The sequence below is a fragment of the Salvelinus sp. IW2-2015 genome, linkage group LG14 (assembly GCF_002910315.2).
Source record: "Salvelinus sp. IW2-2015 linkage group LG14, ASM291031v2, whole genome shotgun sequence".
Taxonomy (NCBI): domain Eukaryota; kingdom Metazoa; phylum Chordata; class Actinopteri; order Salmoniformes; family Salmonidae; genus Salvelinus; species Salvelinus sp. IW2-2015.
In genome coordinates, this window is record NC_036854.1 from 16,908,537 (window position 1) to 16,928,894 (window position 20,358).

Consider the following 20,358-nt stretch of genomic DNA (forward strand, 5'->3'; position numbering starts at 1 on the left):
AATCCTAATCTTAATCCTTATCGTAACCCTAAATTCAACCCTTACCCTAACCTTAACCGTAACCTTAGCAAGCAGTTGCTTATCAACAGATATTTTGTTGATAGTATGACCATATGTAGAGCATTTACAGAGGAACTATCCAGACTATCCAAATAAAGTGTGACCGTTCCTTCTAAGTGAAAATAAAATAAAAGGTACGCTGCCATACTGATCTAACTAATAATGGGGTATAAGTAAGGAGATGTGAAATCATTACTCAGCAAACATCATCTGTATTATTTGTACCCACTCCTCTGCTCCTTGTTGCATGGAAAGAGAAAATGTAGGGGCAGCCAAGGAGGAAGTTTGGGGCGGATACCTTGAAATGGGTCTGACTTTCAACAGGATCCTGACCAAAAGCATTAAATAGGCAATTGGCCATTGATTGCTTGCTAATGCCATGGGAGAAAGAAAAATCATTGCAACTATTTATTTCTTTAAGAAAGAAATGCCTGGCCACTCATGCATGTTATTAAAATCGTTGAACTGAAATCCCCGTTGAAAGATATGGGATATAGATGAGATCTTGGAAAGGAAACCTGAACTTGCCAGAGACTATGAATTAACATACAACGTATTGCATTTCCGGCAACAATAAATGAAAATGACATGACACTAAAATCTCCACCAGTGATGTTGAGCAAATATCCCAGAAGAAAATACTGAGCATCTYCAGTCCCACTAGGACCATGGCCAGAACTGTGTGCATTAGAATTTCTCAATCGTTGATGCCTGCCTTTACGTACCATAGCTTGGTCTGTCCCTGTTCAGCAAATTATAATTAAAGGGGGAAAAAAATATTATCGATAGCTAGTATACTGTATGTTTGTGCAATCTCATCCCACATGGTACATTTTCTCTAACACAACAGCGCCATTTGGGAAATCATCCTACAAGAATGATTTCTATGAAGAAAAAAAAGCCTAATTGTTTTGTGGCGCCACTGTAGCTGATTGATTCACAGACCTAACAGTGGACTAGTCAAACACAGTTTGGCAGTGTTTCTATTTGAATGGATTCTTGGGGGCAATTAAGAGTTGGATCTGGTGGAACGTAGGAAGAATCAGCCCGAGAGGATAATGACAAATCGTTCCATTTCGGATTTTCTCCGAAAACAGGCCTCGGCCCACGTCTGCCAGTGCATCACTGACAGACACATGCACATCTCAGAGTTCATGACGCGTGACCAGTATCAGGGCTGGTGGAGTGGGGAAGAAGGAAACAACATGAGCATTAAGGGGTTAGAGCTGTSCTGATTTAATTGATACGGGTTTCCGATACCATACAGACGACTGACACACACTACTGTATGATTATGCCCTGTTTAATTCGGGATGCATACTATCTGTCCGTGGTCATTTCAAATAGCAATTGATTATGAATCTCATTCTAAAAACAATACTGTATAGGACGTGTACATTCCAGTGCCAGTGTATACACACATTGGACATACAGTACATATAGACAGTATTTACAACAGTGTGTCGTTGTGGATTATTAAGGTATATCTATCACATGTACRGGGCTGAACATCGGCGTGGTAAAACTGATGACACACCACCGTAGGAATTAAAGTGCCTATGGTGCGGTGTAGCAGTGTTGTTATGAAGAATAATGTCTCTCGAGGGGTTAATTTTGTTAGCGACCATAATAATGCTTTAAGGCAGTTACGCATTCTAATCGGATTTAAGTTTCCCCATGACAGTCTTTACCCAGAGGAGTAACGCTATTGTTAAATTTATACGATTAAAACAGATAAAATAAATTGCGCACGGAGGTACTGAAATTAGACATCATGAGAGGTGACTCCGTCGCTGCAGGTTATTGGATCCCCACATAAGAGTTTGGCTGATATTAAACATTATGCAAAGACTTAAGTATAGATTTATATAATACCACATTACTTGAAATATGGTTCTACTTTGCAACAGGGGTAGTAGATGTGCTGACAATGTATGGAGCAGTTTTTTACTTAATACAAGGTGCAGCAGCTTGTCCATAGGGCAGGATATAGATCAGGCATAGAACAGAATGGTTGTAGGTCTCGAGGTAGAAGTCGAGACCTACACCACAGATCTACAGTAGAATCAGTCTATTCTCAATCCTGACCATTAGAGCATATGAACATACAGTATCTGATCCTATATCAGTGGTTAGGAGTAGCTTCTACCTTCTGTGGTTGTAGCGGTCAGATAGTTGTGGTCTCTGAGACAGACAACAGGCAGGTGGGAGTGTGAGCCCCTCTCCTCTCCTCACATGACTGAGGTTAGAGCAGTGCCAGTGCGGTCAGTCAAAGTGAATGTCATGTGTGGGAGATCAATGGCCTGACAAGAGCTGCTGTAGAGAGGTACACAACTGACAGCTAGTCAGCTACACATGAATATTAACAACTTGGTTGCCATTCTCTCTGTCTCTCGGTGTCTAACAGAGCTTGTCCTGGGGAATTTGACATGTAGCCTATATGGACTTCTATGCATGTGAGGAAGTCAATATGGCAACAACTGTAGTATTCACAACAATTTGACCTCGTACATCTGTTTTGAAGTGCAAGAACGAATAAACTTTGGAAATATTATCTGAAATGTCATGATTTTAATTTTTGACTGTATTACAGTGCTGGTCTAATGCAGTGGTTCCCAACCAGGGGGTACTAGGACCCTTGGGGGTACTTGGCCTATCCACAGAGGGTACTTGAGAAGACCCATGAGACCATAGGCTTACTGGTAAAAATGCACATGGGGGGTAGTTCAGGGGTACTACGGGCAGAGCAAAAAACGGTTGGTGGTACAGTAACAGAAAAAGGTATACGTATAATTGAAAGGGTGATGTGAGAAAGCTAGCATCACATGTCACATCTGAGTCTATATTGAATCAAGATACATGGACCATTCATTCTAAAGTGTATAACTACCTTGTTTCCCCCTTGTAATAAGAAGCACTAATTTCAGGCACTTCAGATGATGGTCATACATGGAAAATATAACACACGAAATGAACCTGATATTTCAGCGCCATGTACAGTGTGATTGGCCTCTTGATTCAAGATGCAATATTACCCCATTCACATAAGATCTCTCCATTTTAATTTCAAGTGATTCCTAAATGACTGGAGGTTGAGAGCCACTGAGTGAGAAGAGAGCACCACGCCCAGCTGGATTAATGGGCCCTTCTTTCAGAGTGATTACAGCAAAGACACAGTTATACAACACAGTACAACACCGCATCTGCGTCCCAAATGTCTCCCTATTCCCTATACAGTGCACTACCTGTGACCAGAGCTCTATGTTGAGCACTGGGAAAAGGGTGGCATTTGGGATACAACCCGCCTCTCCACTGTGGCTTTCTTCATCCTGTTATAAAGGATTAACCAGCTGCAAGCAGACAAAGGAAATGACATCATCCAACACTGAATTCAGATCATTTCTGCACAAACAAAAATATGTATGTACAGTATGTGGATGTCCGCCTTATTGTAGATTTTAAACTGTTTTTAGTAGCTGATAAGGGTATGGGAAAAATACTAMATCTGAAATGATATACACTGAGTGTACAAAACATTATGAACACCTGTCTTTCCATGACATAGACTGACCAGGTGAAAGCTATGATCCCTAATTGATGTCACTTGTTAAATCCACTTCAATCAGTGTAGATGGAGGGGAGGAGACAAGTTAAAGAAGGATTTTTAAGCCTTTAGACAAATGAGACATGGATTGTGTATGTTTGCCATTCAGAGGGCGAATGTTTTGTACACTCAGTGTATATCACATAACAATATTTGGAGACTTATGTTCATAGTGTCAGTGGTTCTGTTAACGTGACAGGAGCAATCTTGTTAGTATATGGGAATGATAATCATACCAGGCAATAAGTAAAACTTCAGTCTAATATCACTAATGGACAATATGGTAATTGTAGASCATTAAATGTCTTAAGCTTCACATGATGTCTCTTAGTGAATTTATGGCCAGATTTTGTTTTATGGCTTTTCACACATTCTTCTTCAACTTTTGATAATTTCCATAATTGCATTTGACATAGCCTGACTTTATTTGGTGCATTAGTGAACGGACTAAACATTCCGAATCTGTTAAAAGGAATAACACTATGTATTTATTTTATGTGCAGATAAGTGCTGTGTGGTTAGTAAAAGTTGAAACGGCTAAATAATTGATGGTTCTTCTCTGCAATGAAAATGTAACACATTCTGCTTTCCAAAACAATTACGTAGCTTAGCTAACATAATCTTGAGCAACGGCACCTGCATCAGATTTATTAGTCAAATTTGGATCTGCAAAAAGTTGTTACCAACTCTCTAGTACATATCCCATGGTTCCCCAGCAGCACAGTAAGAAACCAGCCATGTTGCCTTACGCTTGACAGATTCAATCTGCTCTGGGATGACTGAATAATTGAAAGTTCTAATGCAGGACCAGCTGGCAGCTGTGAGTGCCACAGAAACATCCAGACTATGTATTCAAATAGCCTTTGTGACCAAACTAGGCTAAACTGAGGAGCCTGGCTATCAATATAATCCTGAGTTAGGAGGTTGCTCTTGCACTAATAAATGAATTGATATTTGTGGCACTGTGCTGGTGTCAAAGTTATGCTGCCAATTTACGCAACCCTATCTTGTCATTTGAGCCCAAGTATTATTGACATTGGTCCACCCCATCTTTCAATTAATCTTTATTGAATCTTGACTCCAGTAACAAATTGTTAGGGCATTCTCAGCCTCTTATATGGGCTGTCAGCTAATTGCTCTATTATATAATGTCATTATAGTGGCAAGAATGAAGCTCCTGGATAGTATTTAAAATATCAAGTGGTACAATTGGTTTTATGGAGATTCAATGACCTCTCCTTGTCAACACACACACACACACACACACATGCTGTCCCAGTTATCAATTATGGGAAGTTGCAATGATTCCAAATAGTTAAAACCGAAATTCTACAAAGCTGGTGATTTTTATTTGAAATGACCAAATCATTTTATTTTTATGGTGGGCTAATGGGATTGACATTTGGACACAGAGGCTACAGTAGCCCACTTCACAATAAACGTACGACACTAGCTCCGACCATTACCTCTCTTGTCTGAGTTGAGCTGCATATCGTTTGCGCATCCACCTCTCCTCCAAGAAACGCCCAAACTCTCAAAATCAGTCGTCAGTCACAAGTCTGCTGCTACTGGTGGACGGCTGTGGTGGGCACTCCTACTGTATTTTGGAACTCAAAAGCTTGAACGCGCATATTCCAACTGCACAGTGCTTTGTCAAGGTGCCCTGAAAGCAGAGGGTACGCAYTTACCGATCTACAGTTTCCGCGGGACAGCGCTGAGATTCACCATTCCCACAGAGGTCCACGAGATGTCACAACCTACTTCATTACATTAGTAGCAGATTACCTACACCTGACTTCTTGGCGCCGATATTTGTGTACACGTGTGTTCCGTGTGGAACCAGCAGGATGACTGTTTAGAATAGTTTATTAGCATATAGAAACACAGAACATTTTCTCGACGAGTCGGTCCGGGACATCTCTTGCGGCAGTGCGTGTAGGTGCTTGAGACCGAGAAGCACCTGCTCTAGCCCGCAGATTATGTGGGGTCGCTTTCTGACCTCTACTGCATCTTGTTGGTTCTTCTTGTGCATTTCGCCGCTGAGAGGATAGCCGTGTCCCGTTGAGGATGCCTAACAGGTAGGTTTACAGTAACATTTTGTTGGTTAAAAAAAAACATTAGGTACGTGTCATTCATTCCACCAACTAGGCACAGCGCTGTGTTCTGACTAGGCTGTTTTCTACGGGCAGGTAGCCTAACTACGGAAGCAATGGCTGAATGGATATATTTTACGTTTTCATCCCAAAGTTTGGACAAGTCTCTATAACTTAGTTAACATAATGTATGTTTTTTTTTTTTTTTTTACATGGGTAAATAATAAGCCTTTGCATTTCACTCCATATTTTCACCTGTCAGGACAGAGCTAAAATTGACCTGCTAGGCGTAATTTCTTTTGGCCCATGTTTTTTTTATTTTATTTTTTACAAGTTTTACATGCCAATCTTTCCCTTATGTCAGTCTTTAAGTTCACAGTTATGTTCTGTATTGCAGTGTTTCTCAACTCCAGTACTCGAGTACCCCCAACAGTACACATTTTTTCTGTAACCCAGTCAAGCACACCTGATTCAACTTGTCAACTGATCATGAAGCCCGTGATGAGTTGAATGAGGTGTGTTTATCCAGGGCTACACTAAATGTGTGTACTGTTGGGGATACTCTAGGAATGGAGTTGGGAAACACTGCGGTATTGGATAAATAGTATACTCTATTTACATCTAATAACCATGTAATAACCTACAGAATTTCAAGGATGTTTCCACAAAGTTAAATTGTAACTTTGTCACCTGTTTATAGTACATTATGTATTCTGAACCTGTGTTTATGCTGTTATTTGCTGCAAATTGCTTTATGAATGCCTATAGCAGGTTTTACAGTATATTGTACTATGTAATATAGATGGAGGGCACTCAATGCATTACACAGGCAGCTCATAAAAAGTGTTGATGGTAAAACAAAAAACATTAGTTTTGACATACATTTTTGTTATAGCAAATCAAAATAGAATCTGATTTCTATGATGTGCAAATAGAGCTCTTAATGTCAGACATTTTCAGATCTTAAAACATATTTTTAATCTGGGCTCCTAGTGATTGGGTAGATGTTGCTCTAAGAGGGTATTTGCTTTATAAACACAAGCGTTTGTGTCATATAATGTATCCCTCACAGATGTAGGTAGTTGTAGTGCGCCCTAGTTTCTTGTCATATACTTCCTATGCCAATGAAATCCATGAGTTTAAAGTGATACCAAAATGTAACAAGTACCAAATCATGCATAACATCAACACTTGGTTTGCGCCAAAACACTATTCTCCGCGTCTCTCTCTCTCTCTCTCTCTCTCTCTCTCTTCTCTCTCTCTCTCTCTCTCTCTCTCTCTCTCTCTCTCTCTCTCTCTCTCTCTCTCTCTCTCTCTCTCTCGCTCTCTCTCTCTCTCTCTCTCTCTCTCTCTCTCTCTCTCTCTCTCTCTCTCTCTCTCTCTCTCTCTCTCTCTCTCTCTCTCTCTCTCCTTCTCTCTTTCTTTCCGTCTCCGTCTTTCTTCTCTCCTCTCTCTCTCTCTCTTCTCTCTTCCTCTCTTCCTCTCCTGTGTGTGTGTAAGCTCTTCTTTGATCTGTGTGTTTGTCTCTGTGTCTTCTCGCCTCTGTGGTGATTTACTTTCATTACTGTCTACAGATGCTTTTTGCTGTGTAGATCAGCCTGTCACCATTACTCTGCATTTACTTTCTAATAGGGCTTTTGCAATTAGTTAAGTCTCCAGCCTCATCGGTAAAAGTCAGTGGAAACAGACATAAACCACACGGAACAATGCCACGTTAGAATCTACACATTGCAGCGCCATGTTGTTGAATGCGCAACATGGGTAAAAAGACAATAACTTCCCTAAGCCATCTGCCTCTGTGTGTTTTCCAGCTCAGTCTTGCACGTACAATGTGGGCACCACTAGTCTTCACTAGAGAGCTCGATATCCTACTCCTCTGGCACTTCTTCAGAAAGACAGCAGAAACTTTAAATCAAGGACGGATCTCATAAAACGAGTGTCTCTCTCCGCTCTGCACTCCATCCACTCACCCCCACATAGGCAACAGTGCGCCACAGGGATGAGTTAGGGGCTGCTGCGTTGTCAAAGGCCTAATTTGGGATAATAAACGCCATGATGGCCGACAGCAAGAGGCAGCCAGGGCGCCATATTGTTGCATTCATCTTAATGACTCCACTGGGTAGGGCTGCAGCAGGACTCCCAGGCAGGAGCTGAAAGCAGGCCAGTCTCCGTTGACCTTCTGGAGGAAGAAAAAAAATGGAGCATCCTGCTACCGGCTGATGAAACAACGTGGCTGGCTGGAGAGCTTGCCAAGCACTGTAAAAATCTCAAGAAAGAAAGAGAGCGAGAAATGGAGAATAGCCTTTCACTCAGAGTTTACAGTGTCCTTTAAAGTGATTCTATCAAAACCGCAAGCCAAAGTTAGCTATATTACATTTTATTTTGGCAACAAAAGGAGTACTTGAATGTACACTAGTGCTGAGCAATTATAGTGCTTTTTGAGGAAGTTTTGGTTAGGTTATAAAAATAATCATGGTTTGCGATTTTGGCTTTTGAGTGTTTTTTTTAAGCATTAAATGCAATATATATTATGTGGGTTGAATGCTGCAACAGCACAGAATAAAAATCTGAATAAAAGTCCCATGATGGTGGTGACAGCCCWTTACAGCTCATCACTTATTAACCATCATTTATTCACATTATTTGACTTTAATAAAATATTTCAGTTGTTGTGTATATTACATTTGTTTAATTTGATGACTTTATTATTTCATTCCAAGTCATCTCATCTCTGTAGAGCTGCTGCTTATGCTCTCTGACAAAATCACTATTAATAGTTCTTAAAAGTAAATAAKGCATATTTTTAGGACTGCTGAATACTGACTATCCATCACTTAGATCATGTATTTTCAGGTAGAGATACCTCACAAAGCAACAGCTGCTCTCTACATAACCTCCCAATCGCGCATTCTTTTGTCTCTTCTGTAGCAGGCATAAAATAAACACAGACTGGACAAGTAGATGTGCAACGGATTATGGTCCTTGTAGTTAGTTTAGTGCATAAAATGCGGTAATTATGTATAATTTTGGCCTATTGGAAACTACAACTCCTTACAGTTCAGGCTGGATCTCATTTATGTAGAGAAACTGCAATATGCGCATTGAGCTCACAGAAGAAAAAAAACGAACAAAATGGAATTCAAATAATTGAACCGCAGTTGGTCAATTAGTTGTTTTAAACTGAAAAATAACTGACATTTCTGTGAATTGCTCAGCACTAATGTACACTGAGTGTACAAAACATTAGGAACACCTTGAGTTTCACCCCCTTTTGCCMTCAGAACAGCCTTAATTCGTCGAGGCATGGACYCTACAAGGTGTCGAAAGCTTTCCGAAGGGATGCTGGCCCATGTTGACTCCAATGCCCACAGTTGTGTCAAGTTGGCTGGATGTCCTTTGGTTGGTGGACCATTCTTGATACACACATGAAACTGTTGAGCGTGAGAAACCGTGCAGTGTTGCAGTTCTTGACACACTCAAACTGGTGCGCCAGGCATGTACTACCATACCCTGTTCACTTCAATCTTTTGTCTTGCCCATTCATCCTCTGAATGGCACATATACACAATYCATGTCTCAATTGTCTCTAGGTTTAAAAATCCTTCTTTAACCTGTCTCCTCCCCTTCATCTACAGTACACTGAAGTGGATTTAACAGGGGACATCAATAAGGGATCAAAGCTTTCACCTGGATTCACCTGGTCAGTCTGTCATGGAAAGAGTTCCTGATGTTTTGTACACTCAGTGTATATAGTTTCCAAGCAATATCTAACTTGACCTTGACTACTGACTCTCATTAAGTAAACAAATATAACACACATACAGTAGTGGATATCTACCCCTATAAAGCACGGTGTCATCAATCCTGATCCTTAATAATCCGTGGTCAGATACCAACTAGCAGCAATGCCCAATTTGAACAGACGTGTTTGCTGAACAACAATCGAGATGAATTGCTTGCTTGCAATGCAATTAGGGAGAGAGAGAGAGATGCGATTGAAAGCTGCTGCGTATGGCGCGGGAATTTGTCACTCCTCTGTCCTGACACCCCTATCTAAGTCATCTTYCTGTTGCTGGTGAGTTACAGTTAAGGTGACCGTGATCATTATTCACAGACCGATCTGCTCTTCCCTTGCACTCTGTTCCTCTTGGGTCTGATCAAGTGTGCTCTATTATACCTCCCTGTAATGATGTGCGGAGGTCTGGCTGAGGAACATCTGAAGGACAGCAGCGCGTTTTAGCGCCTTTGAAAACAATATCGTCATCCACATCCGTTAGCCATATGGGTTTGATTCTCARGATTCGTCGGGTGCAGCATAGACGCCCTTCCCAACGGTGTACCGCTGGAAACCTTATGTTTGATTACATTAGATTTTGCACTTCTGATTTTCGTTTGCTTTTTTTTCTAGCTGAGCTTCCCTTTGAAATGTTCATTTCACATTTGAAATAAACATGATTTATTTACAAACAYAAAATGCACACCATAGTATTGGTCATATGTTGTTGAGTAGCTTTTGCTTTAGGTTTTAGAAACAATTGCACGGTATCAGATATTGTATCTATTTTCCTTTGTGTTCGGATGAAAAACAATGGAAGTTATAGCTCTCCCTCTGCGGTACTTGTGGTTTTAAAGCCGTTGAATGAAAATGCAGTATATTACCCCTAGCATGGATCCATATTTACTACCAGTGCTCTGTACTGTGTGTAATTGACTTTGGAATGCATAAATAATTACGCCGACTCGTCTCTGAGTGATGCCTATTCACTTCCTCACCATGTTCCTCCTCCCTGTTGCAAGCTCTCACTGCTCATTTGTTTTTCACTGCCTTAAGCCTTATCGTTCCACTAGTCCCTGTTGTAGGCTAAGCMATGATACTGCACCTATAGCAGTGTTTCTGTAAAGAACAACAGATTTTCTGAGCTGAGGCATACAGTACAGTGAGTGACGTTGAATAATGTGTGTACTGTTTTGTACTGTACGCTCAGTGTAATGGAAGGTCCAATGCAGGTCAGTGTTTCCCCGAGGATTTTTTCCAACAGTGGTTGCAATGTTAGTGTAGGGAGAGTTTTGGCTTGGAAGTGGGCGTGGCCGACCATTATAGAGGGCCTTCTACTGGCCACACAATAGCTAAATTCCTACAATTATACATATTTTGCCATGTAGCGGAGACAACATTTGACAGTTTTAAAGCATGCTTTAAAATTGCAAGGGCTCTAGACAAACTTTTTCCACTTGTGGCACTGGTGCAACCAACTTTTTCAGTTGATGGCACCAGCACATGATTAGGTCGGTCCCTTTTTTTCCTGCGGCGCGACGTTAATAACCTGAACTGTGTTCTATAATGTAGCTGCATTCCATACAGAGCCAGGATGATAATGACTAGCAATCTTTTAAATTAGCATGCCCTTGCAGGGCTTGACATTCAGGTAAATTTGCCAGTGGCACATTGGGCCCACAAATGCTGATGCTCCAGATACTCAACTAGTCTAAAGAAGGACAGTTTTACTGCTTCTTTAATCAGAACAACAGTTTTCAGCTGTGCTAACATAATTGCAAAAGGATTTTCTAATGATCAATTAGCTTTTTAAAATGATCAAATTGGATTAGCTAACACAACTTGCCATTGGAACACAGGAGTGATAGTTGCTGATAATGGGCCTCTGTACGCCTATGTAGATATTCCATAAAAAAATCAGCCGTGTTCAGCAACAATAGTCATTTACAACATTAACAATGTCTACACTGTATTTCTGATCAATTTGATCTTATTTCAATGGACAAAAAAGGGATAGCTAGTGTATCCCTCTTTCGACTCTTATTGGATGTACATAGATCATGTATTTTCACTTATTGCATCTGCATGCTTGTTGCCTTCTCGCTGTTGCACAATTTCGTTCGTGTGCTGGCTGCTCGTTCTAAATAGTATCATCTAATCTGCGGTGTTGTAGTACTCAAGACTGGTCTTGAGTCCAGTCTCGAGACCACATATTGAGTGTCTCGGACTTGTGTCGGATACATTTGTACTCGGTCTTGACTCGTCTCGGACAGTGAGGACTCGTAATTTCTTCCCTCGAGCAGCAGAGTAAAAAACTCATAACTATCAGCTTCCATTTAGTCAGCGCATAAAACGGCTTCGCCAGGCCAAATATATACACTCATTTCTTGAAACATTAATATCTTAACGGCCTTATCAGTTATAGACATGTTTGCGTAATGGCGAACCTATAGGACTTCAGTGTGTGGCAGGTTGGTGATTCTGAAAGGACTGCAACCGTAAGACTGCAACCGTGCAGTAATATCTAACAATGCACACAAATCTAAAAATAAAAGAATGGAATTAAGAAATATATAAATATTAGGATGAGCAATGTCGGAGTCCCGGAGTGTTGTGTGTGTGTGTGTGTGTGTGTGTGTGTGTGTGTGTGTGTGTGTGTGTGTGTGTGTGTGTGTGTGTGTGTGTGTGTGTGTGTGTGTGTGTGTGTGTGTGTGTGTGTGTGTGTGTGTGTGTGTGTGTGTGTGTGTGTGTGTGTGTGTGTGTGATGGATGTATAAACATTATGGACAGTTGTGGATACAATATTTAGTATAATTCTGCGCAATGTACTGAAAACCCACCTAGCTGTATGGACAGGGACAGTATATTTGGAGAGAGCCATGATTCCGTAAAACAGTATGTTTTATGTATGTTACAGTCCCTGATGTCTCTCTGGAAGGAGATCCTCGCCCTGAGCTCATCTACTTTATTGTCCAGGGACTGATCATTAGCGAGTAATATACTCAGAAGCGGTGGATGGAGTGCACGCTTCCTGAGTCAGAAGTCCTCTCCGAATACCTCTTCTCCGCCGGTGGCGTCTTGGAGCAGCCTCTGGGATAAGTTCAATTGCCTTGGGGGGTACGAATAAAGGATCCAATTCGGGAAAGTTGTATTTCTGGTCGGAAGGCTGGTGAGTTACCGCCACTCTGATATATTCCGGCTGTATGTAATAACACTAAAAACTTTCAGGACAAATAATGTAAAAAAATAAAATGCTGAAAAGTTGCTAAGGAGCTAGAAGCAGAAATGCCATGTTTATCGGCTGGGAATGTCAATACAATCAAACTAGCAAGGGCAATGATCACAAGTCAGTCATAACATGGCTAATAGGCTAGTGTATCTATTTATGCAGCAAGCTAAAAACACGAAGCCTAACGTTAGCTAGCTAGCTAGCTGCTAGGAGGCTGTCAAGTCATGCCATTGGAGGAGTGGGTGAGTGACATTTCGCTTTTTTGGTGGCTATACACAGCTAGAGATGCAGGTGTCATTTGGTTAGCTAGCAGGAACTTGAACGACTGTTATCAAGTTAGCATATCTCTTGGGTTTCCAAATTCACTCTGGCTATCTACTCCGATTTCAGGCTACAATTCTCCATCGTTTATCAGTGCAATTTTGATGGCCAACTAGCTGAAAAAGTTTGTTCCTTCTTTAGATTTGAGCTTATCTTGCTCTGGCTAGCATTAGTTGTTGATCGTGTTGTTGTTGTGCATAACTGAGGGAGAGAGAGCGTACCCTTTCATGGTTGTTTGATCAATTGGACTGTAAAGTTCCCAAATGTAAGAGGACTCTGATGGTGTTTTCATATTTGCAACAATCCATTCAGGTGTATTTTGTGGCTTTTGGCGAATGTGTTCTAAATATCTAAAGCCGCTCTGTTGCAACTGCCTGTAAACGCACAGTCCAGTTCAAAGTGAATGTAGCAAATGGCTTGTTTGTATAAATGCCTACTGTGGCTCTAATTGGTTATAGTGCACCGGTTTGTGTCGACTCCGGTCCTGGACAAGACATATGTTTTAATTCTGTTTTATTTACTGCAGTGCCTATTAACAATGCTGGGTCAAATGTGCACCGCCCTATGGGACTCCCAATCACGGCCGGTTGTAATACAGCCTGGAATCRAACCAGGGTCTGTAGTGACGCCTCTAGCACTGAGATGCAGTGCCTTAGACCGCTGTACCACTCGGGAGCATAACGTGTCTCTTTTCAGCATTAGTTTGAAATAAAAGTTTAATTAAAAGTTTAGATCTAGCAAAAAACTGTCGTGCATTGAAAATATATTCAAAGCCCTCCTTCCCCCTTCCGAGCCTCATGCTGTCTCATGCAGTCTCATGCTGTCTCATGCTGCCTCATGCTGTCTCATGCTGTCTCATGCTGCCTCATGCTGTCTCATGCTGTCTCATGCTGCCTCATGCTGACTCGTGCTGCCTCGTGCTGCCTCGTGCTGTCTCGTGCTGTCTCGTGCTGTCTCGTGCTGTCTCGTGCTGTCTCGTGCTGTCTCGTGCTGTCTCGTGCTGTCTCGTGCTGTCTCATGCTGCCTCATGCTGTCTCATGCTGTCTCATGCTGCCTCATGCTGTCTCGTGCTTGTGAATGAACTGATAAACATCAAGTTCTATCTTCCTCTGCGGCTGAGTCCGGCGTATCAAGTCTCCAGCCTGACCTCTCGGTTGACAAAAATGATGAGAGCAGCGTCTGTTTGTTGTCTGACTGCAGAGCAGACATTCATTACTTCACAGAGACAGACAGACAGAAAGGGGGTGTGATGTGTTTTCCCCCCTCTGTGGCGTGTCGAGTTACATCAGGGTTCAGCAGTTTATATATCTTTTTTGCATTACTGCGTCTCTGCCGAAGCTTGACCATAAAAAAGATAAAGGTTTATTGATGTGCTTGGAAATGATGCCATAGCACAAAAGTTGATTTACTTAAGTCATTCTGACCAGAATTAGGGTAGACTAATGGCAGGCATAACTAAATGACAGTCAGGTTCATCAATTTCACAGAAAGCACTTTCCCCATCATGGTCACCGGGAATGAGGGCCGGGAAAAGGCTGAGAGAAGGGACCACATTTCTCTTCTTCAACTCTGCTGTTTCATGCTTGTCAAATAATGCAGGCGAAGGAAAACCTAAAGGAATACTGAAGGATTTCACCATCAACATATAAGAACTAATGTTACCTTACAAGTGGCATCAAAAACAATACCAGCAAGTCATATGTCTGGTTTAGTGTTTATTATATGGACTTGAGAGGATTTTTCTTGATTCATGCTACTGAAACAACATCCTATTCTTGGCAAAGATGACTTGATAGTTTTAAGGACGTCTGTCAGTTTGTTTTTTATGTAGTGACAGAGTACACACGTAACTTGGGCCACACAGTCTGACAGCGGAATGCAACACAAAGTGATAGAAAAGCGTGACTAATTTTGAGCGTCTATCCACCGCTATCATTTAGTGGTTGCATCTCCCTATAACATTTCTGTCTCTGGCAGGGCCTTGGCAACCATTGGCAACCACTGTCTCTGGTAGGGCCTTGGTAACCACTGGCAACCACTGTCTCTGGCAGGGCGTTGGCAACCACTGTCTCTGGCAGGGCTATGCATCCCCCGCAGGGCTGTGGATGGTGTGCTGCAAGATTTACTGCACTGTACCATTTTAAAGATTCAAAATCTTTAGCACCCAGGGACAGAAACAATGAAGCATGAAATACTTAGCAGTGCTGGCAGAGCGTAGTGTGTACCGTGGACCTTGTTTCTTTACCACTGGGTTCTCTCGGGTTAGCCAGGATTGCTGAGGCTATTTCTTGTAAAAAGATCAGCGTTGACAATTTTCTGTTGAGTGTTTTCGGAGGCAGTCATACAGCGGCATTGGCTTCAAGCTCAAGTATGTTGAGTTTAATATTGCTATTCTGCAGCAGGAAATTACCCGCGATGGCATAGGTGGATCCAGGAAAATGAAAATGGAGGAGTTGACAACTTTATTAAAATCAAAAAGTATTGAGATACACAGCCAGTCAGATTCAAGTTTCTTGGGGGAGCAGTGTGCTACAAATCTGCTCTGATTCAACCCTGAGTTAGCATCCACAGACTAAATCATCAAGGAATCTGCCTAGCTTATTGATCCATCTGGGAGACACTACTAGTGGCGGCCAGGAGAGGTCAACCTAAAACACGGAGAGGGGCTTTGAGTGCTGGGTGTCAGTCAGTCTAGTGTGGCCTGGCTGAGCCACGGCGAGTGACAGTGATGAGGAGTAATCTGAATCGGTCCCCTGACAGAGAAAACACCCAGCAGCTGGACCTTCTCTCTCCCCAGTCTCTCTCCAGTCTCTCCAGTCTCTCTCCAGTCTCTCCTCAGTCTCTCCCCAGTCTCTCCCCAGTCTCTCTCCAGTCTCTCTCCTGTCTCTCCCCAGTCTTTCTCAAGTCTCTCTCCAGTCTCTCTCCAGACTCTCCCCAGTCTCTCCCCAGTCTCTCCCCAGTCTCTCCACAGTCTCTCTCAGTCTCTCCCAAGTCTCTCCCAAGTCTCTCTCCAGTCTCTCTCCAGCTCTCTCCTCCAGTCTCTCTCCAGTCTCTCTCCAGTCTCTCTCCCAGTCTCTCTCCAGTCTCTCCCCAGTCCTTCCCCAGTTCTCTCCCAGTCTCTCCCCAGTCTCTCCCCAGTCTCTCTCCAGTCTTCTCCCCAGTCTCTCCCAGTCTCTCTGCACTGTGAGTTATAGGCGGCAGTTATCTGATGGAGCACTTAGTTGCTGGTGGAGCCTTGTTTTCAAGTATTCTTTTCACTTACGTTGTATCGATCCCTGTTGCCAAAGTGTTAATGATGAGTCATACTATTAAATGTTATGACCCACACTGTATTCAATTACTCCCCTTTCTTATAGAGATGGGCTCTTGTAATTAAGGTCTAAACAGAGGCACTTAGAAAAGAAGAGCAGCAGGCAACACAAAATTACCCAGATAGCCTTCACATTTGATACCAGAAGAGAATAAATTATGCAGCAGAGCAGATCTAAGGCGGTGTAAGTTTATAGTTCTTTTTTTTTTAAATGATCGGTTTCTCTCACTAAAATAGACTAATGCTTTGGTSAAACTAGTGAAATAAAATACGGGTGTGAAACCGACGGGATAATCATTTACGGGATTTAATGAGAGGAGTACGTACTTTAAACATGTATACAGCGTGGCATTTGCTCAGTTGACTTTAGGTTGTGTAGGGAATGTGCAGTCACAGGGGTATATGTAATGGCCAGGGCCTCCGGTCAGACGAAGGGTTATATTTACCTGAATAATTGAATGTAACAAGGCGGTGTGGGACACAGTTGTGTAAAGGCAAAGTGCTGCTGTTATGAGCTTATCATCACTAGAGACACAGTGAAAAGATGGTGAAGGAGTTAGTTAGTTAGCGTCTTTTGGCTACATGTTTTTTATGTAAATGTAAAGAGTGTTACAGTTCTATGTTGAATTCTAATGACTTGCTGTATGGAGGAATAAGACGATGAAGGCGATGGGATATTCTGTTCAGTAGGCTGGCCACAACGTCTAGATTTGTTGGGTCAAGCTGGAGGCTGGGTTACTTTCATCTAATAATTCACAGGACCAGAGTCAACCAAGGGTGATTTTAGATCGAAATTGCCACGTTTGAATGTCTCTAGGGTAGTCTAACTTCTCACAGGAATATAGTTGGAACACCCTGCTACCCACTTAAATTATGTTTCTGAGAAATGCATCATCTGTTGACCCAGGGCTGCTTCCTCTGAATATGTTTTTCTAATTGCATGGGAACAGCCGTCCTTTAAACCATGACAACATCTTCATGTTTGATCTGCGGTGTTTAAGTGGATCAACTATCGTAAGTGGGATTGATTTTGTTTGCAGGCAGCATCACGAACACAAGGACCTAGTCGACATGATTTGGGAATATTCTTCTGCTAGCGCCTCTGGAATTGATTCATTTGATAGCCAGTTTGCTCTCTGACTCTCTGAGTGAGCGCAGGCTTCTCTCCTCATAAGTGTATTAGATTCTCAGGACAGTCTTGTCTGATTGAGCATTCAGTTCACCCTGTAGCAGCCCGAGGGGCATTAATAAGAATTGTATCAGAAGCCATGAAGGCTGTGAAACTGGAAAGTTTCTGCTGTCAAAAGAGCAAAATCYCCATGAATATTCTATTGGTCTCATGTAGCAGAGCGAGGGTGCTACAGCATTCCTTTAGTCATAAATTAGCCCACGGGGCAGGGCACATAGTGACAGTCAGAGCTAGCATCCACGTCACAGCCCTAAAACACTCAGTCAGAACATCGGCATTGGCTTTGGTTTGATGGACCTGACTCCAGTGCTACCGTGCCACCAGTATAAGAGAATTATACTGTTGAGGAAGCTGTTTTCGAATACACTATTGAATCTATTGCATGTATTTGAATAAGATATACAACAGACTAATGCAATAGACTGCGGTCCTGTCTGAAGCCCGGCAGGGGAATGAGGTGCTCTTAGATCAGATATGTTAGAACAATGCCTTTGGGAGAGTCGTGGTTTAAAATGGATAAAACCAGGATCCTAGATTTTAGTGATGTTTAGAGTTCTGCGTGACAGAAGGAAAAAAAAAGGTAATGTCTAGTGTCCCAGGCATAATCTCTTCAAAGCCCGAAAAAGAAACGCTGCAGAAAACACTATTACTAACAAAAGATCATAACCCTTGAGCAGAACTTTCAGGGACCTTGACTTAAAGTACTCTGACGCTATGTTGGCTTTTTGAAAAGTCATTCTGAAGGCAAAAACTCTTGTTACTTTTGCTCAAACTCTTGTTTCTCACTCGGCCAATTTGTGTCTGAACTCTCTCCAGGCCTGGATGTAGACTGATGTCAGAACGTGCAGGGCCCTCGCTAGACAAGAACAGACTCACTTAATGTCTTTCACTGTCAGATCGCACAATTACAAATGCTCCCCTTTTCTCTACGTTTTGGAGCACGCGCTCAAGTATTAATGTGCAAGGTCGTCTCGTGGTTATTCTCTTCATCTAATAAAGTGGAAACAAGCACTCTCAATGGCAGTGTTCAATTCCAGAATATTACAGTGCAAAACAGCTGAAACTGTTCCAGTGCACCTCTTGTACACCTCTGCTCTCTCAGATGCACACACAATGCATCATAACTTTTTTTAGGATAGAATGAGGTGGGAGTTGGGCTTGGTACAAGTCACGGTACAGTACATCCTCAGGGATGTAACCTAAATCTTTTTTTATCCTCTCGGAGCTGCATAGAACAGCTTCTTCTTACTGTTGCCTAGGGTGTTATGCAAACATCTCAGAGTTTCCCGTCATTTTTGTTTTGACATTTATACGTTTACACATTGTAAGCACGTTTCCGTGAGTATTTTAGAGGAACTCAAAATGGGCATATCGCTCGACGSTAGTCCTCTCCTGGGTGCCACTGAATGGTTGTACCGGGTCTCTCTCTCTCAAATGGCTTTTTCCTGAGATGTGTAAAATCTCACAGGGCTCAATTATAAGTGTTGAAGGAAACAGAGGGACTGGTGTTTTCAGTCTTCAAAGCTGTTCTGCTGAGTTCCTGCTTTCTCTGTTTACTTCACTGCATGAGCCAACCCGTTCGCCCTTTCAGCAGCATACTATTGTGTTTTTATTCCCAAAAATGATATATCATCACATTTGCTGGGTTTTCTTTTAAATCTACAGTGCTAATTATTATTTCCCGTCATAAGCAGAAATCTGACCGAATGCTAATGCGCCAAAACACATGAATGTAACACCGCGCACAGCGTTGTAACTATATAGTACAGAAAAGTCCACATTCAAGCATAACAATTGCTCCACAACTTACCCATATTGTTCGTCTTAACACAATGCATGCACTTAGATGTCTATTATTCATTCTGCCATGTTTCTCTTTGTGTTTTGGGGTTGGGGGAGGGGGGGGGMAGCAGAAAGAAAGGCCTGTAAGAATAACAGTTTGCGTTGAGCACCGGAGCTGATGACCTCAGTGTCAACAAATGCATCGACAGATCATAGGTGCTCTCCGTCTCCGACACCCACTCCCGTTGAGCAGCGGACAGCCGAGCATCTTCCATGATTAGGTGCAGCCTCTGCGTCGCGAGCACATTGGAGATGAGGAGGGCGGTCCGGGGGGGGGGGGGGGTTGTTGCAGCAAGCGAGGCCATCCATTCTGGAGCTCCAGCTACTGCCGGGATCAGTAGATCTAGTAAATAGATGAGTGTCCTGACCTACAGCCATGTCCTGCATACACCACTGACCTGGCACATCGGTCTCTGGAGTAACGCTATACTTTTACATTGATATTAATGTGCTCCCACTGTATGCGTGCATATATATGCAGCAGGACATGTAGATATACTAGTTCCCCTGTAAGCAGTCTCAATCCCCTTACTCAGCTGTCGTATGACTGTACTGATAGGAAAGCTAATCCACTGGTAACTCTGGGGATTGAATTTCTGGGACCTACGCGCTCTCAGTTACCGTGTAATACCAGTTGTAATGGGAGGGAGTGTAATCTGTGACTACATAGCATAACGTCTGGGTTTCTGATATACCTTGATGCCTCTTACTGGGTTGGACAGTGAATTATCTGTCCCTTTCCATTGGAGAGATCAGAGACTTTTGAATGATTTTTAAATGCAAATCTGAACTGTTGAGTAATTTCGGTAACAGCGAGTAGACATATTGATATATCCTCTGGCTATTTGTCCAGAGGCAGGTAAAGCTCTTCTCTAAAGATTAGAGACATATATTCAGCTTGTGATCCATGATGGTGAATATGTGGCCCGTGCAAAC

At 42.3% G+C, this 20,358-nt stretch overlaps 1 protein-coding gene across 4 annotated transcripts in view; it reads left to right on the forward strand.

Annotated features, from left to right (window-relative positions):
• Positions 1-5,180: 5,180 nt before the first annotated feature.
• LOC111973482 (heparan sulfate glucosamine 3-O-sulfotransferase 5) overlaps positions 5,181-20,358 on the forward strand; it is a 68,376-nt gene continuing 53,198 nt past the window's right edge. For all 4 annotated transcript variants that reach the window (XM_070446559.1, XM_070446560.1, XM_024000868.2 and 1 more), the window contains exon 1: positions 5,181-5,742. The gene's annotated coding sequence lies outside the window, so the exon portion shown is untranslated. The remainder of the gene's footprint in view (positions 5,743-20,358) is intronic.